Source organism: Lissotriton helveticus, chromosome 1_1, assembly GCF_964261635.1.
Source record: "Lissotriton helveticus chromosome 1_1, aLisHel1.1, whole genome shotgun sequence".
In the NCBI taxonomy this organism is placed as follows: Eukaryota; Metazoa; Chordata; class Amphibia; order Caudata; family Salamandridae; genus Lissotriton; species Lissotriton helveticus.
Genome location: NC_136057.1, coordinates 515,118,463 through 515,132,337, shown reverse-complemented (window position 1 = coordinate 515,132,337; position 13,875 = coordinate 515,118,463). Strand labels below are relative to the sequence as shown.

Below are 13,875 nucleotides of genomic sequence, written 5' to 3'. Positions count from 1 at the left end.
TAATTCATGTAGGAAGGCACTACCCAAGGGTTCAAAGTGGCCAATTGGGAAATATTTCATGTAAGATTTAAATTGAAACAGCTAAAATGGCAGAGAGATAACGCCAATAATTAACCATACAGCTGAATCGGTCTCCACTACAGAAAATGGCAAGTGTTCTAATGGTTCAATGTGTAACAGCGTGTATGCAGCATCTTTCATGGACATGATTCTCTGTTTATCAGTTAGATTATATGGTAAAAACAACACAGAAGCGTTCTAATAATCCCATGGTACCTTTCCCGTTTTGAGAGTCTGCAACATCCATGCAAATTGCATCACTGATCGTAATTGATTTTGACCATGATATAACACCGAGACATCACTTTGAACAATATCATTAACAGACAAAACCGATTTTTCAATTACCCATCAGACAACTCTCTCAATTGGATCTTTCAACAATCCAATTATGCGCTCAATTAGACCCGCAGCCTGTGGGTAATACGGAATATGAAAGACCCACTCAATGTTTTGTTGTGCACAATAATCCTACACCAATTTGCCTTTGAAATGAGACCCATTGTCACTTTGAATCTACAATGGAATTCCATAATACAAAATTAGCAAGTTTAAAGTTTTCAATGTGTTTAACTGAGTAGCACGGTTACATGGAAATGCTATCAAATATCCAGAGTATGTATCTACAGCCCTGCACACATATTGATATCCTCGACTAGTTGGCAGGGGCCCAATGTAATCAATCTGCCAGATCTGTGCTGGTAATTTTTCTCTGCCTAACTGGCCTCTCACTATCTGTGAGACTGGTCTGTGTTGGGTATGCTGACAAATTGGACATTGTGAGATTGCAGTTTTAATCAGATCTAGGGGAATGTGTATCCCTCTATTCTCTGACCACCTACTAGTAATTGTTTCTCCAAAGTGTCCCCACTTCTGATGTGCCCATTTCACAATCCCAACCAGGTCAGAATTATGCATTGCCACCTCGGCCTCCGAAACCTTAGCTTTTTCATATGTGCCAGCGATCGAGTGAGTCGGTGGAACAGTAGCATCTACATGATACACGGTAGCTGTGCTTTGTGGCAACATGCTCCAGATCTCTTTCCACAGTTCCTTACCCCACACTTCCCTTGAATATATCATCTAATTATGGGCATGCGACGTGGGAAGACAAGTGGCTAACCCCTTGGCATTGCACCATGAGCCAGTGTATATATGACATTTTCCTGGCAATTCTTGTTTCAAAGCTTGATACACAGCATATAGTTCTGTGAACTGGCTACTCTTTCCCTCTCCAGTAGTGGTCATCAATTTCTTGGTCACAGAATTGTATGACACCACTTTCCAGTGCCTTTTAGCCGCTACATACACGGCTGAACCATAAGTAAACCACGCATGCGTTCTGTCCTCTAAGGACAATTCTTCAAATGGCGTACCCCAATTCACAGGAGATTCTTGTATCTCAGGTACATCATGTAGCACCTCTGTATCTCCCATTGGGACTTGTGCTACCTGCTCATGCAACACTACAGTGCCTTTGGGACCTACTAGGGGCCTGTCCTGTATGTACCACTCCCACTTGATTATGCTTGCTTCTTGTGCATGTCCTATTCTGTGAGTCTTGGGGGAACTCATCATCCATTGCATTATAGGAATCTCAGGTTTCAAAATCAGATTGTGCCCTAGGGTCAATCGCTCAGTATCCACCATGTCCCAATAACATGCAATGCAAGCAACTGTTTTTCAAAGGGAGTGTACCACTCTCCAGCATCTGGCAATTTCGTTGTCCAAAATCCTAAAAGCACCCTAGTTTTCCCTTGCTTCTGCCACAAACTCCAATTAGCATACAGTCCTTGCACTGTCACATTCAGCTCAATATCCCCCTCCGCACTTGCCACAAATCCAAAGCACATTGTATAGCCTATTTTGCTGATTCAAATGCAATTTGCTGTTGCTCTCCCCGCTCAACTGCATTTTTCTTTTGTGTAACTTTGTACAAAGGGACCAAAATCTGACTCAAATGAGAGATATTCTGCATACAAAAACCCAAAAATCCAATGAACCTCTGAGCTTCCTTCCTATTTCGTAGATTCTTTGATCTTTTGTTTCACCTGCAGCACCACCTCTTTGTATCCCTGATGCCATTGAATACCAAAAAACTTCACATTTTGAGAGGGTCCTTGTACCTTTGAGGGATTTATCTGCCACCCTTTACTCTGAAAATTCCCCACTATCCTGTCCCACTGAATTTCCATTTGCTCTTGTGTTTCTCCCCGTATCATTACGTCAACAATGTAATGGCAAAGCTGTACTTCAGGAATAACTGGTACCTACTCTAAATGCAATGCCACCAGCCGGTGATAGATAGTAGGACTGTGCAAGTACCCCATAGGTCGTTTTTTTAATGTGGTCTGCCTACCATTTCATGAGAACGCGAATTGCTCTTGGCATTCAGGGGCTATTGGTATAGAAAAGAAAGCATTGGCAATATCATTAGTTGCATACCAAGTCCCAGGATGCTTCTGTATTTTCCCAATTAAGGTAACAGTATCTGGGACAGCAACAGTCAAAGGAGGTGTGTGCTTGTTCAATTCACAATAATCAACTGTCATGTGCCAACCAACTATTGTCACTTTTGCGAACAGGTCACACAGGGTTATTCCAGGCGGATTGGAGTCACCATCCCTACCTCTATCAATTCCTGTATTGTTGCACTGATACCTCTATCAATTCCTGTATTGTTGCACTGGCCCTCCTGGAATTGTGTTCTGTTTCAAATGAATTACTTTAGTAGCATGGGGGCACCTTCACTGGAGGAATCTTCAAGTGACCCACTCTTACGGTGCAAATTGGAATGTACCTTTTTGATCCAAATTGATAGTACCCGCCTTCGAAATACAGAGTTATTCCCTTCAAGATATCAATTCCAATAATATATTCAGAGAGGAGCACAATCAATACAGTATACTCTCTTTTTGGTGTTCTCCCTATTTTCATTTGGACCTTTGTCTGCACAGCTGGTACATCTTTTCCACCTAAGCCTGAGATTGTGAAATACTGCCCTTTAAACTTTTGGGGATTTCCATATATCAAAGTAGCCTCCGCTCCGGTGCCTACTAGGGCTCGGGCCTTCTAAACATTACGATGTTTCCAATTAATTTCTATGTCATAGGTCTATTGTCTTTGCAAGCCCATCTCTGTACCAGAGCTTGACCTATTTCCTAATCTGGTTTTAATCGGTCAACCCTTGCCCTGGTCAAATCCTGGTACGACCTGTCATACTCTCGGAGGAACTCCTCCCCCTTCTGGTACTTACTGAGCCATTCACTTTCTGAATCCCTCCCTTCCTTCATTCTCAAATGGGCAGTTATTGCACCCTCTTTTTCCTCTTCATCCAACTCTGACTTTATCTGACACACTTGCATTTTATTCTGCTTACTCACTTTCCTGCCTCCGTCTTTCTTGTCCAATCCTCTTTTCCGATACATCTCCAAAAGACTTCTACTTTCTATTCCATCTATCTTCTCTTTCGCCACTCCATCCCTCAACAAAGCCATAAACATATCTCTCCTACACAGCCTGCTTTTATCTGTACTTTTCTGAGATCTGACAGCTCTTTCAGTCTTTATCCAGTCCCCCAACTCTCCCAACTCATGAACTGCCTCAATCACCTGCACCAAATTATTACCATGTGGTTAATTAACAAAGTCATCATCACTTATTTGTAAGCAGGGGGAGCCAAATAGATTATTTTATTTCGCACTGACAAGGTCAACAGTCCATCCATCAACTTATTGCCATTATCCAGAAAAATAGCAGTTTTCATCACATCCTCCTTAAGCCTCTGTATAGCATCTCTCAATGTATACCAAGGTTTATCATTCACAGGCCAGTCTGACTTCAGGAATAACTGGTACCTCCTCTAAATGCTCCGCCACCAGCCTGTGAGATAGTAGGACTGTGCAAGCACACGATAGGTCGTTTTTTCAATGTGATCTGCCTACCATTTCATGAGAACGCGAATTGCTCTTGGCATTCAGGGGCTATTGGTATAGAAATTAAGCAATTTGGCAATATCAATAGTTGCATACCAAGACCCAGATGCTTCTGTATTTTCTCAATTACGGTAACAGTATCTGGGACAGCTGCAGTCAAAGGAGGTGTGTGCTTGTTCAATTCACAATAATCAACTGTCATGCGCCAACTATTGTCACTTTTGCGCACAGGCCACACAGAGTTATTCCGGGCGGTAGTGATTGGAGTCGCCATCCCTGCCTCTATCAAGTCCTGTATGGTTGCACTGATCTCCTCATGCCCTCCTGGAATTGTGTTCTGTGTTCTAGTATTTCTGATTGCATCCAACCACTGCCAATTGTGACAGGTTAGTTTGATTATTGCCTCTGTAGTTCCTAAACTGCTTTTGCACTGTAGGATCAGTCCGGAGTGTGCAGAATTTCACTGCACCTCTGTGATCCAACATTACCCTAGAGGCGCCTATATCAAACAACCGCACCATCCATGTAAGCAGAGATTCTCCAAGTCTTTGGCGGAATCTGTCTAAAATTTCATTAATCTCCTGCTGAGTAAAATCATCCATAAAATCTATTTTAACACCCTGTGTAAAATTTGGACCACTCTGTATTTTCCTAAGATGTATGGGCTACGCCTGAGCCACTTTGCGTTCTTCTGACTCACCCTGACTACTGGCTTGATCACACCCTCCCCCAGAGTCTGAAAACTCTGAAGAATCCCAAATATTCCGTCACACGTTTCCAGGTCCCAGTCGATTCCTACCTTTGCAAAAGCTAAATGCACTTTTCTCTTGTTAACTCTTCCCCTCCTTTTCTTGTACTTATTCTGACAAATTAACACCGTAGTGGTATTTTTGGCTTCAACAAACGTGTTTTTTTATTTTTTTACGTTCGTGCTGCAGCTGAACACATTTTTCATGCATTTTACGATAAGCACACAAGAGGATCCAGCCTCTTCGCCCTAGCGTGCTAAACTCTTTCCCTTTTTCAACAGGCACTTTTTGCAAACAAGCAACCACTTGTGCTGGCTCAGCATCAGCTAAACACACATTCCAATTTTCACTCAGCTCAGCGCAATGAGGACTACCTACCATCCAGGTATTTCACTTAGTATCTGGGAATCTGCCTTCGTTGTTCTGGAAAACATTTTTCTCTCCCCTTTGAATTTTTTTTTTTTAATCCTGTTTGTGACCCCAAAAACGGAGTGCTTGTAATTTGGCACAATAGGACACACCTGAACCCTACACTCCTGAGAGAAGACAAATGCACTACTGCACCTTTAAATAACACATGTAAAACAGCACTCTCAAAAGACGAGGCGATAAAACAAGAACCAGCACTCTCGTAAAGCGAGGCAAGAAAACAAATTTAGGTGCCTTTAAAGTGACACGCACATTTTTATTAAGTCAATATTTTGGAAAGGAAGGCAAAATATATCGGTTGATGCAGACTCCCAAATATCAAGTGACTTAAGCACAAAACCAGAATAACTTGTAGCATATATACATGTAGCAGAGAGCAAGAAACTAAAAAAATATATACACAAAGTAAGTAAAACCTCACAGATCATTCACTCGACATCCTTGCCAACTTAAACTGGGGAGTCCATTGACAGCTGGGATTGTACTCTCACTGGGACTCAAGTTCTGTTCATTTTATGACAGTACATCTATTCCATAAGTGAGCTCCAATTCTCCTGTCAACATTCTCCGGCTTTAATACGTTTTACTCACTGTGAGGCAAAGATTCTAGAAACCTCGCCCCCTTTTTTCTGTTGCGAAAAACCAAGCTGGTTGTACAGGTCTGTGTCAAGGTCAAGACAGAAGCTGGCCAGGCTCCTGTATTTTGACTCCGAGACAGAGCTGTACATTCCTCACATTCCCTGAAAGGTACCAAGCATGCATCCCACACAACATGTTCAAGTTCACTCTGAACGGTGAGGAGCGAAAACAAGTGAAGAGCGAAAACATCCACTCCCCACTTTGCAGCTACGTGTGAGCACAGAAAATGGAATCTGTAACACAAGATAGAGTCAGCATAGAAAATTGAGTCAATTATGCCAAATGGAGCCAATGGTCATTATATCATTCTTAATATCACTACAACGTACGACAATGATTATTCAACTTTCAATAATCTAATACAATGCGATATGAACCGTAAGCCTGGGTAATGAATTTCGCTCCGCTAGCGGAAGTAGCAGGGATTTGATAACTACGCATTTCATTAATAACACGGAATTCATGCAAGAATTCCCACTCCGTTACGCAATGGAGTTATCTACTGTACCTACAACCCTTTGGTAAATCAACTTTACCTTTACATGCTCAAAAGCATGTAACCAATTCACTAAAGTGAACTTTGAAAAACATCAGGCAATGAGAGAGGTGATGATTTTGGGGTCACCCCTTACCTATGGGGACGGCAAGCAGATGTTTTTGAACACAAAGAGCATATCATGCTGAACGATTCCGTGGTGGTCCCATCCTCCTAGGACCACCCCAAGCAAAGTTATGGGCAAATATATAATGCCAACCAAAGGCCCAGCAAAGCATTATAGGGCAAGAGTCTAGAGTTCAGTGAATATTATAGTATTAGCTCTCAGCTGAGCCTGAGAGCCTGGCCCTTGCGGAATGTTTTGATATTGGATGGCCTTTGGTTGGGATTGTATTTTTTTGCCCATAGCTGTGCTTGGGGTGGTCCTAGGAGGATGGGACCACCACCAATCGTTCAGCATGGTGTGCTCTTTGTGTTCAAGGCATCTGCTTGGTTCTCAACCTAGGTTAGTGGGGACATCAAAATCATCACCTCTCTCACTGCTTGCTGTATTTTCATTTTCACTTCTGTGAGATGATTATATCCATTTTAGCATGCCATATTAGAGTTACTTGTGAGGTTTCTGTTTTATAAATTGCAGTGAGACGGAATGGAGTTGCGGAGCGGAATTCACAGAGTTTTTTATCAATTCCGCAGAATTCCGTGTAGTGGTACTCTGCCAACTATGCCCACCCTCAATTTACCGTCCGGTTTTCATACCAGAAAAAGAGGATTATTCATCGGTGATACACAGGATAAATTACACCCTGATATTCCAAATGAGCCAGAATGTCACAAACAGGAGCTTTAGCCTCCCGCCTGATTGCATATTGTGATTGGGGCTGCGGCATAGACCTAATGGAATCTTGTGTGCCGGTGAATCTCTATCCCAGCCCACTTGATTACGGTACACTGCCGGGGCAAGGGTCAACACCCACTCCGAAGTGTATTCCTGTTTAGCCTCCTCAGAGACATATGGTGAAAGACTCGGAAGTATCACGTCTTCCCCTCTGGAAGTGGCCAAAACAAACGGTGGAGGCTAATCCGCCTCCGCCAACAAAATGTCATATGAAGAAGTGAGACTTTTAAAAAAAAAAGGCCGTAATTGCATGCTGTAAATCACCCTCAATTTGGAGGACTATTTCATAGAGTCTATCCGGGGGAGCGACTCAAGTATCTGCTGTTTCTACTGTAATAAATGTATCAGTTGCTCTCGCCTCCAGACAGGGACGCAGTGCCTCCCGCACTATGGTAACCTCTGCTGCGCTGTTGAGCAGGGTCACTGCCCTTCGACAGTCTAGGAGTAGCGCCCTCATCGTCTGAGGTATATTTGGCTGTTAAAGGGGCAACTTTCTTCTTTTGATACGGGGCTCCAAAACGAGGCAGTCCCTCTTGTTTGGCCTTCACATCAAACTGGCGAGGTTGATCCGGTCCCTGTTGAGGTCGAACCGTTGCTGCGAACCTGGCACTCCCCTCCATCAACTCGAGAGTCCGATGAGTCCTGTAAATAACGAGGAGGGCACTGATCAAGGACTTGAAATCGATCAGGAGACTTAATTTTTTGCGCGATCACGCAAATCATAAGTACGCTCAGAAGATTGAGGTGTCGGTGAAACAGCATGCAAATCCTGCTACTGTTGTTCCTGCCCATGTTTTTTGTTTTTCCAGTTCTTTTTAGGAAAGAACAGTTGCCCATCCTTTTCAGTTTGAGCTTTTTGTTGAGTTTGAGGTTGAGTAAAAGGCTTAACTCACCATCTATTGCTCCCTAAGGTTTTATAAGTTTTTAGCGATAATCTTTGGCATTTGCGCTGTTTGTATGCGTCAACAACAGCTTCCAAGCGTTTGGTCACTTGCAAGCTTACTGCATCTCCCTTTACATTAGCAAGGATCAGCTCGCAAACAATATCGAACACTCCCACCAGTCTCGTTACCAACTCCAGGGCCGCCTATGCCCCATGTTCATCCTAAACACATTTAATCATGGAAGGGAGAACGGTATTGAAGGGGTGCCGAAAACACATGAAATATACAGCTGCAAACACTGTACCCTAAGTGTTACAATCAGCTAACTCGGAACAAGTCTTTTAGGTAAACTCATGGTCAGGACCCTGTGTTTCTCCACAGGTGAGGTATTCGGAAAAACAGATTCGAGTTATCCAGATTTTTCAGCAAGCCAATAAGGAAGCTCGTCCTTATTTTGTGGATGCTTGTCCATCACTGAATTAATCATGACAGGGCTGATAACTACACCACTGGGTCCCGGTGGTTGTGCGGCTACTCCAGGTGGTCCCACCTGCATGTTGTGCAACATGAACTGTATAACAGCTCTATGTACACATATTAAGGAAGTATGTAATATACATTTCTATGTGACTTGAACATTAAGGTAATTTGGATGCGGGGTATACCCATCCAAAACGGGCCATGAGGCCCCATCAATTGACATGGGGCCTAAATGGACCACAGGGTGAGGAAGGGCACCATTAAACCAAATGGTATGTTGCCAAGCTGGTAACGGAATTTCAAGAGATCTATAAGGTTGATAATGCAGCGGAAGTGCGGTGGCAGTATATTTGTGAAAGAAATTATCATTTCCATCCACTGCCGGAAAGGTGACCCAAGAATAAAATACCTCGAAGCGGTAAGCTACATCCGCTTCAACAACAAAAATAAGAGCAGCACCAGCATTAGGGACCCCATGTTGAGTCAAATAAGCTGTGACTGGTGCACGGTTAGGACCGACAATGGCAAGCACCATATTGAAGGAATAGGATGACAACCTATGTGTGGTAGCGCAACACTGGTTTTGAGAATGAGAAAGACCTTTTAAAATTCAAGCTTGAAAAACCTATAATATTATAACAATAGGAGGATACACCATCACATCCGTCTCCGGAAACAGAAGTGAGGGGATTGTGGACAAGCACAAGCACCACTCAGGAGTCTCGCAGATAAGTACCAGACCAAACGTTGGCAGCACCATGTTACGGGGATTCTGCAAATACACAGAACTATGCGCAGGAAAACAGGACCTCCGTGTGTAGGGCCTAAGGCTTCCTACCGCCTCAGTACATAAAAATCGCAGAACCGACTAGCTATGATGTCTTGTTTGTTCTACTACATAATCACAAAGCTACAAATGATTAGACAACCCAGAACACAACACTCTCGACTCTCTCAGGAATTGCAGTAGCAAGACGTACCCTTTCGCTCACTCGTGCTTGTCCACAATAAGAATTGACAGAGTCACTGTGTTAGATCTGGGGGTCTCTAGTTGGCAGAGGTAGGTACCACTGTCCAAATAGGGAGCCTTGCTTCTAGTCAGGGTAAGGAGGATACACTCTTTAGATAACCCCTGCTCACCACCTTGGTAGCTTGGCACCAGCAGTCAGGCTTATCAAAGGCAATGTGCAAAGCATTTGTACCAACACTCACAGTAACACAGTGAAAACACCACAAATGGACTTCACAACAGTTTAGAAAAATTGAAGTATTTAATCTAAACTAAACAAGACCAAAACAACAAAAATCCAACATACACAGTTCAAGAATATGGTTTCAAAAGAGTTCTTAAGAATGCGTTAAAATAATCCACAGTTGCATCACGTTTTAGCCAACAGTCCCTTTAGATGCGACAAAAGTTCCAAGTGAAAGCTGCAGCGTTGAAAAACAAGCAATGCGTCACTCCTGAGACCCTGGGGAGGCGATGTGACAACTCCACTGGACGCAGATGGCGTGTTGCGATGACTCCGGTCTGTATGGGGAGGAATGCGATACCTTGTATGGATGCTGGTGCGCAGGTTTCGTAGGAAGCGCCTCGCAAAAGGTACGATGCAACGATCTTCGGGACAGTAACGATCTCAGGTGCGGCGACGATGCGCGGCGCAGCGGCGATCTTCTCCTCTCGCGGCCCCGTGATGCGATGGCCCTGCGACGACTCTCGCATCGAAGTGATGTGGTCCGCAAGCAAGCGGTGCGACGCTCTCACACAGTGATGACAGGCTCTGCGATGATACTCGCAGCGGTGATACTCTTCCCGCACCAGGGAGATGCGTTCGGCAAGCGAAGGATGTGTTGGTTCTTGCAGCTGCAACAGGTGCTGCGATGATCTCAATCTTCATGGCGGCGGATATTTCCTCGCACTGACGGGGATGCGCTCCGCAAGCGATCAATGCGTGAAACTTTGCAGAAAGTCTTTAGTATCTTCTTTTCCAGCTTCCCAAACACAGGTACAACTTCCAGAGGCACCACAACTGGCCCAAGCACTCTAGGAAGGACAGAACTCTCTCAGTAGAGTTCAGGGAAGCTGGGGGGTGAAGTCCTTTTCTTCCTGGGACTTCTTAACAGGGAGCCAGCTCAACTCAGGCCCTTGGAGATCTCGTCAAGCAAGGGGACACAGCACAAAGCAAAGTCCTTCCCATCTCCTTGGCAGCAAAGCAACTGCAGGTCAGCCTACAAACACACGGCAGGACAGTCCTTCCTCTATAGTCTTCCAGCTTTCTCCTTGGCAGAGGTTCCTTCTTGATTCCAAGATGATCTAATTTTCTGTAGACTGGGGTCCTATACTTATACCCCTAAAAGTCTGTGTTCCCTTTGTGCAGGAGGGCTCTGAGCCCGGTCTGAACCAGTTCTGGGTGTTCCTTGAGCACTTTGTTTTCCTGGCCTCTCCTTTCCTTTCAGAGAGAGGGGCAGGGTCGTCAGCCACCCACCAGGAGGTGGAGCCAGCATTGTGAAAGGCAGGCACAGCCCTATTCAGGCCCAGGTGCTACCCACTCCCACCAGTCTGGATGCAGATGGAGCTATTCAGCCCAGGGATGGTCCACTCAGTCTCTGGGAGCCACCCAGTTCCTGCCACTCACAAACCAGACAGTCAATTCACAAACAGGCCAAGGCACACAGAAAGGTCAGACAAGAGAACAGCAACTTTCTAAAAGTGTTGTTTTCAAACACAGGATTTAAAAACACCTTTCCTAAAAAAATTGCTAGTAAATTTCTGAGTTTAGGTATACTAGACTTGTATGTCCTATCTTGCTCCTAAGGGATAGATATGCAGGTAGCCACTGTAGCCAGCATTCCCCATGATAGCCTATGGTCAAGATAGCCTTACAATAGTGAAAAACAAAAATGGCTGTAATTTACTACCAGAGCATGTCACCTGCACTAGTACATGCTCTACCTTTCACATACACTACACCCTGCCCAACGGGGTACCTTGGGCCTTCCATAGGGGTAACCAATGTGTCCAGAAAGGGAAGTTTTAGGCCTGATCAGGGGGGACACTGACCAGGTTGACATGGCAGTTCACAGACTGCACACAGGCACTGCGATGGCAGGCCTGAGACACCATTTTAGGGCTACTCATGTGGGTGGCACAATCAGTGCTGCAGGCCCACTAGTAGCATTTGGATCACCAGCCCTGGCACACTTAATGCACTTTACTAGGGACTTCTTGGTGAGACAAATATGCCAATCATTGATAACCAATTACAATAACAGTTTACACAGGGAGCACTTGCACTTTGACACTGATCAGCAGTGGCAAAGTGCCCAAAGCATCTAAACCAGCAAAAACGAAATCCAGCACAGCATCAAAAATACAAGAGGTAGAGGCAAAAAGACAGGGGAAACCTCACCAAAGATGCCAGGTCTAACACACTGTTACAGTTCAGAATGGTTATTTTAACTATATTGCTCTATAATGCAGTATATGAGCCACTACCAGCAGCAAAAGCATAAACCTAAGACAGTTAGCATTGTAGCAAGTCCATAGACTATGAAAGGGGATGTCATTGTATACAGACAGTGGATAAAGGACTATAAGGCCTAACCACCCTTCCCTTGGAAAGAATATGTTTTATTAGAGAAAGGAAGATCTCTGGGCTTTGTCAGCAGACCCCATACCTTAGTGCCTAGATTGTAGTTTTACGTCATAGGAACAGCATAGCTCTTCTCCCTGGAAAGGTCCCTCTCCAAGTGTGTGTTAAACCAACATGCAACCACATAATATCAAAGCACTAGTTTCCAGCAGCCACAGTTGTGTAGTACGTTTTGTCTAAGTGCTAGGGACTGACCAGAACAGAATAACAAGGGGCATTGTATATCGACCTTGCACTCTATGTTCAGACTAAACTCCAGGAACAGACAAAGAATGCAGAAAGCAGACAGTTCTCATGTGAAAGGCACAAACAGAGTCTTGCAAAATAAAGTCATGTAGTAACGTGCGCAAAAGCAGCATCATGGCAGCAGAGCTCATGCTAACTGAGCAATGTTGACAATGACCCTAATTTGACAGCCCGGAGTACTCCATTGTTTTTAATGGAGCGGTCAACATTCAATTTTCTATCTAAGTATGTGTACGTTATAGGGAAGTTATGCAGCATATGCGCAGGGAATAATCAATAGTTTTGTACATGCACTTCCAAGAAGAATATTCTACTGCACAGGTTTTAATTAGACCAGGGGTACTTACTCTTGAACCTGTAAGGGACAGTTGCACAGTCATCCTGTGCCCTGGGCTCCCCATGTTTTGCTTACTGGTACCGGTGGCAACTGACTCTTACTGTCCCTGGGCTCTGCATAGCCATTTACCCTACTGTAGATCCACAGCCACATATGTTAACATTGCAATAGTTTATGAATTAATAACTACGGCAAGGGACAATCGAATACCATCCATGTGCTTAGGAGAATGATATTGATAAATCCAACAATATGCTGTTGCTGAATTTATTCAAAAATATACAGAAAAGAAGTTATAAGTCTTTCTTGTCTCTAAGCCAAAATGCAGCCCTCCAGTGGTCTGCCCTGATTGGTCAGAGTAAAGTGGATTAGCCAGGGTGCTTTGACGAAGTGGTAAGTGCCACCTGGGGTGAGGAGCCATCTGGAATTCGAGGGTTCTGCTACACAGGAATGCCAGAGCAAGGGGGTGTGGTCAGAAACCATGAGCTTGAAAGGAAGGAGGGGACAAGCAGAAGACGCCAAGTCCATCCACACCCATTCCCTCTGAACCCAGCCAGATGGCTGGCTTAAGAAAGGAATGTGTAGATTCCAGGGGAAGGGAGATTATGGAGATGCACCATCTCGAGGTTGGTTAAGCTAGCACTTGCCTCTCTGCTGAGACTCCAGCCATGTTGAATTTTGGACAAACAGTGCCTTCTGGGAGACCATTGTGCCACACTTTAGAGGAAATTGCCATGCTCTGGAGTGTTGCCCTGCGCCTCTTAGGGCAGGAGTACCCTCTTGATTGACCCCAGAGAACACTGATTAAGTATCTGAGAGGGGCAGAGCCTCTCAGATCTGCTGCTTGAAACCACAGAAAAAGCAGGGTCCATGTTGGAAGTTTGATTTGCACCAACCAGGCCCAGCACTCTGACTGACTGCGCCTGCGGCACAATCTGGAATTACAACTCTGTGGACCTAACTGTCTTCATGTGGAAGAAAGAGTGGACAACCTGCAAGCTACAGGTTAACAGAGGTGACTTGGACTATCACCACCAAGAATCCCCAGCCTGGAGTGACTCCAGTAAAT

At 44.5% G+C, this 13,875-nt stretch overlaps 1 long non-coding RNA gene across 2 annotated transcripts in view; it reads right to left on the bottom strand.

Annotated features, from left to right (window-relative positions):
* Positions 1-13,875, bottom strand: part of LOC144812985 (uncharacterized) — a 156,368-nt gene that overhangs the window by 114,611 nt on the left and 27,882 nt on the right. The window contains exon 1 of one of the 2 annotated variants that reach the window (XR_013606914.1): positions 5,595-5,732. The exons of the other annotated variant lie outside the window; for it this stretch is intronic. This is a non-coding gene — a long non-coding RNA (uncharacterized LOC144812985). Of the gene's footprint in view, positions 1-5,594; positions 5,733-13,875 lie in introns of those variants that run through there. 2 annotated transcript variants of the gene reach the window in all.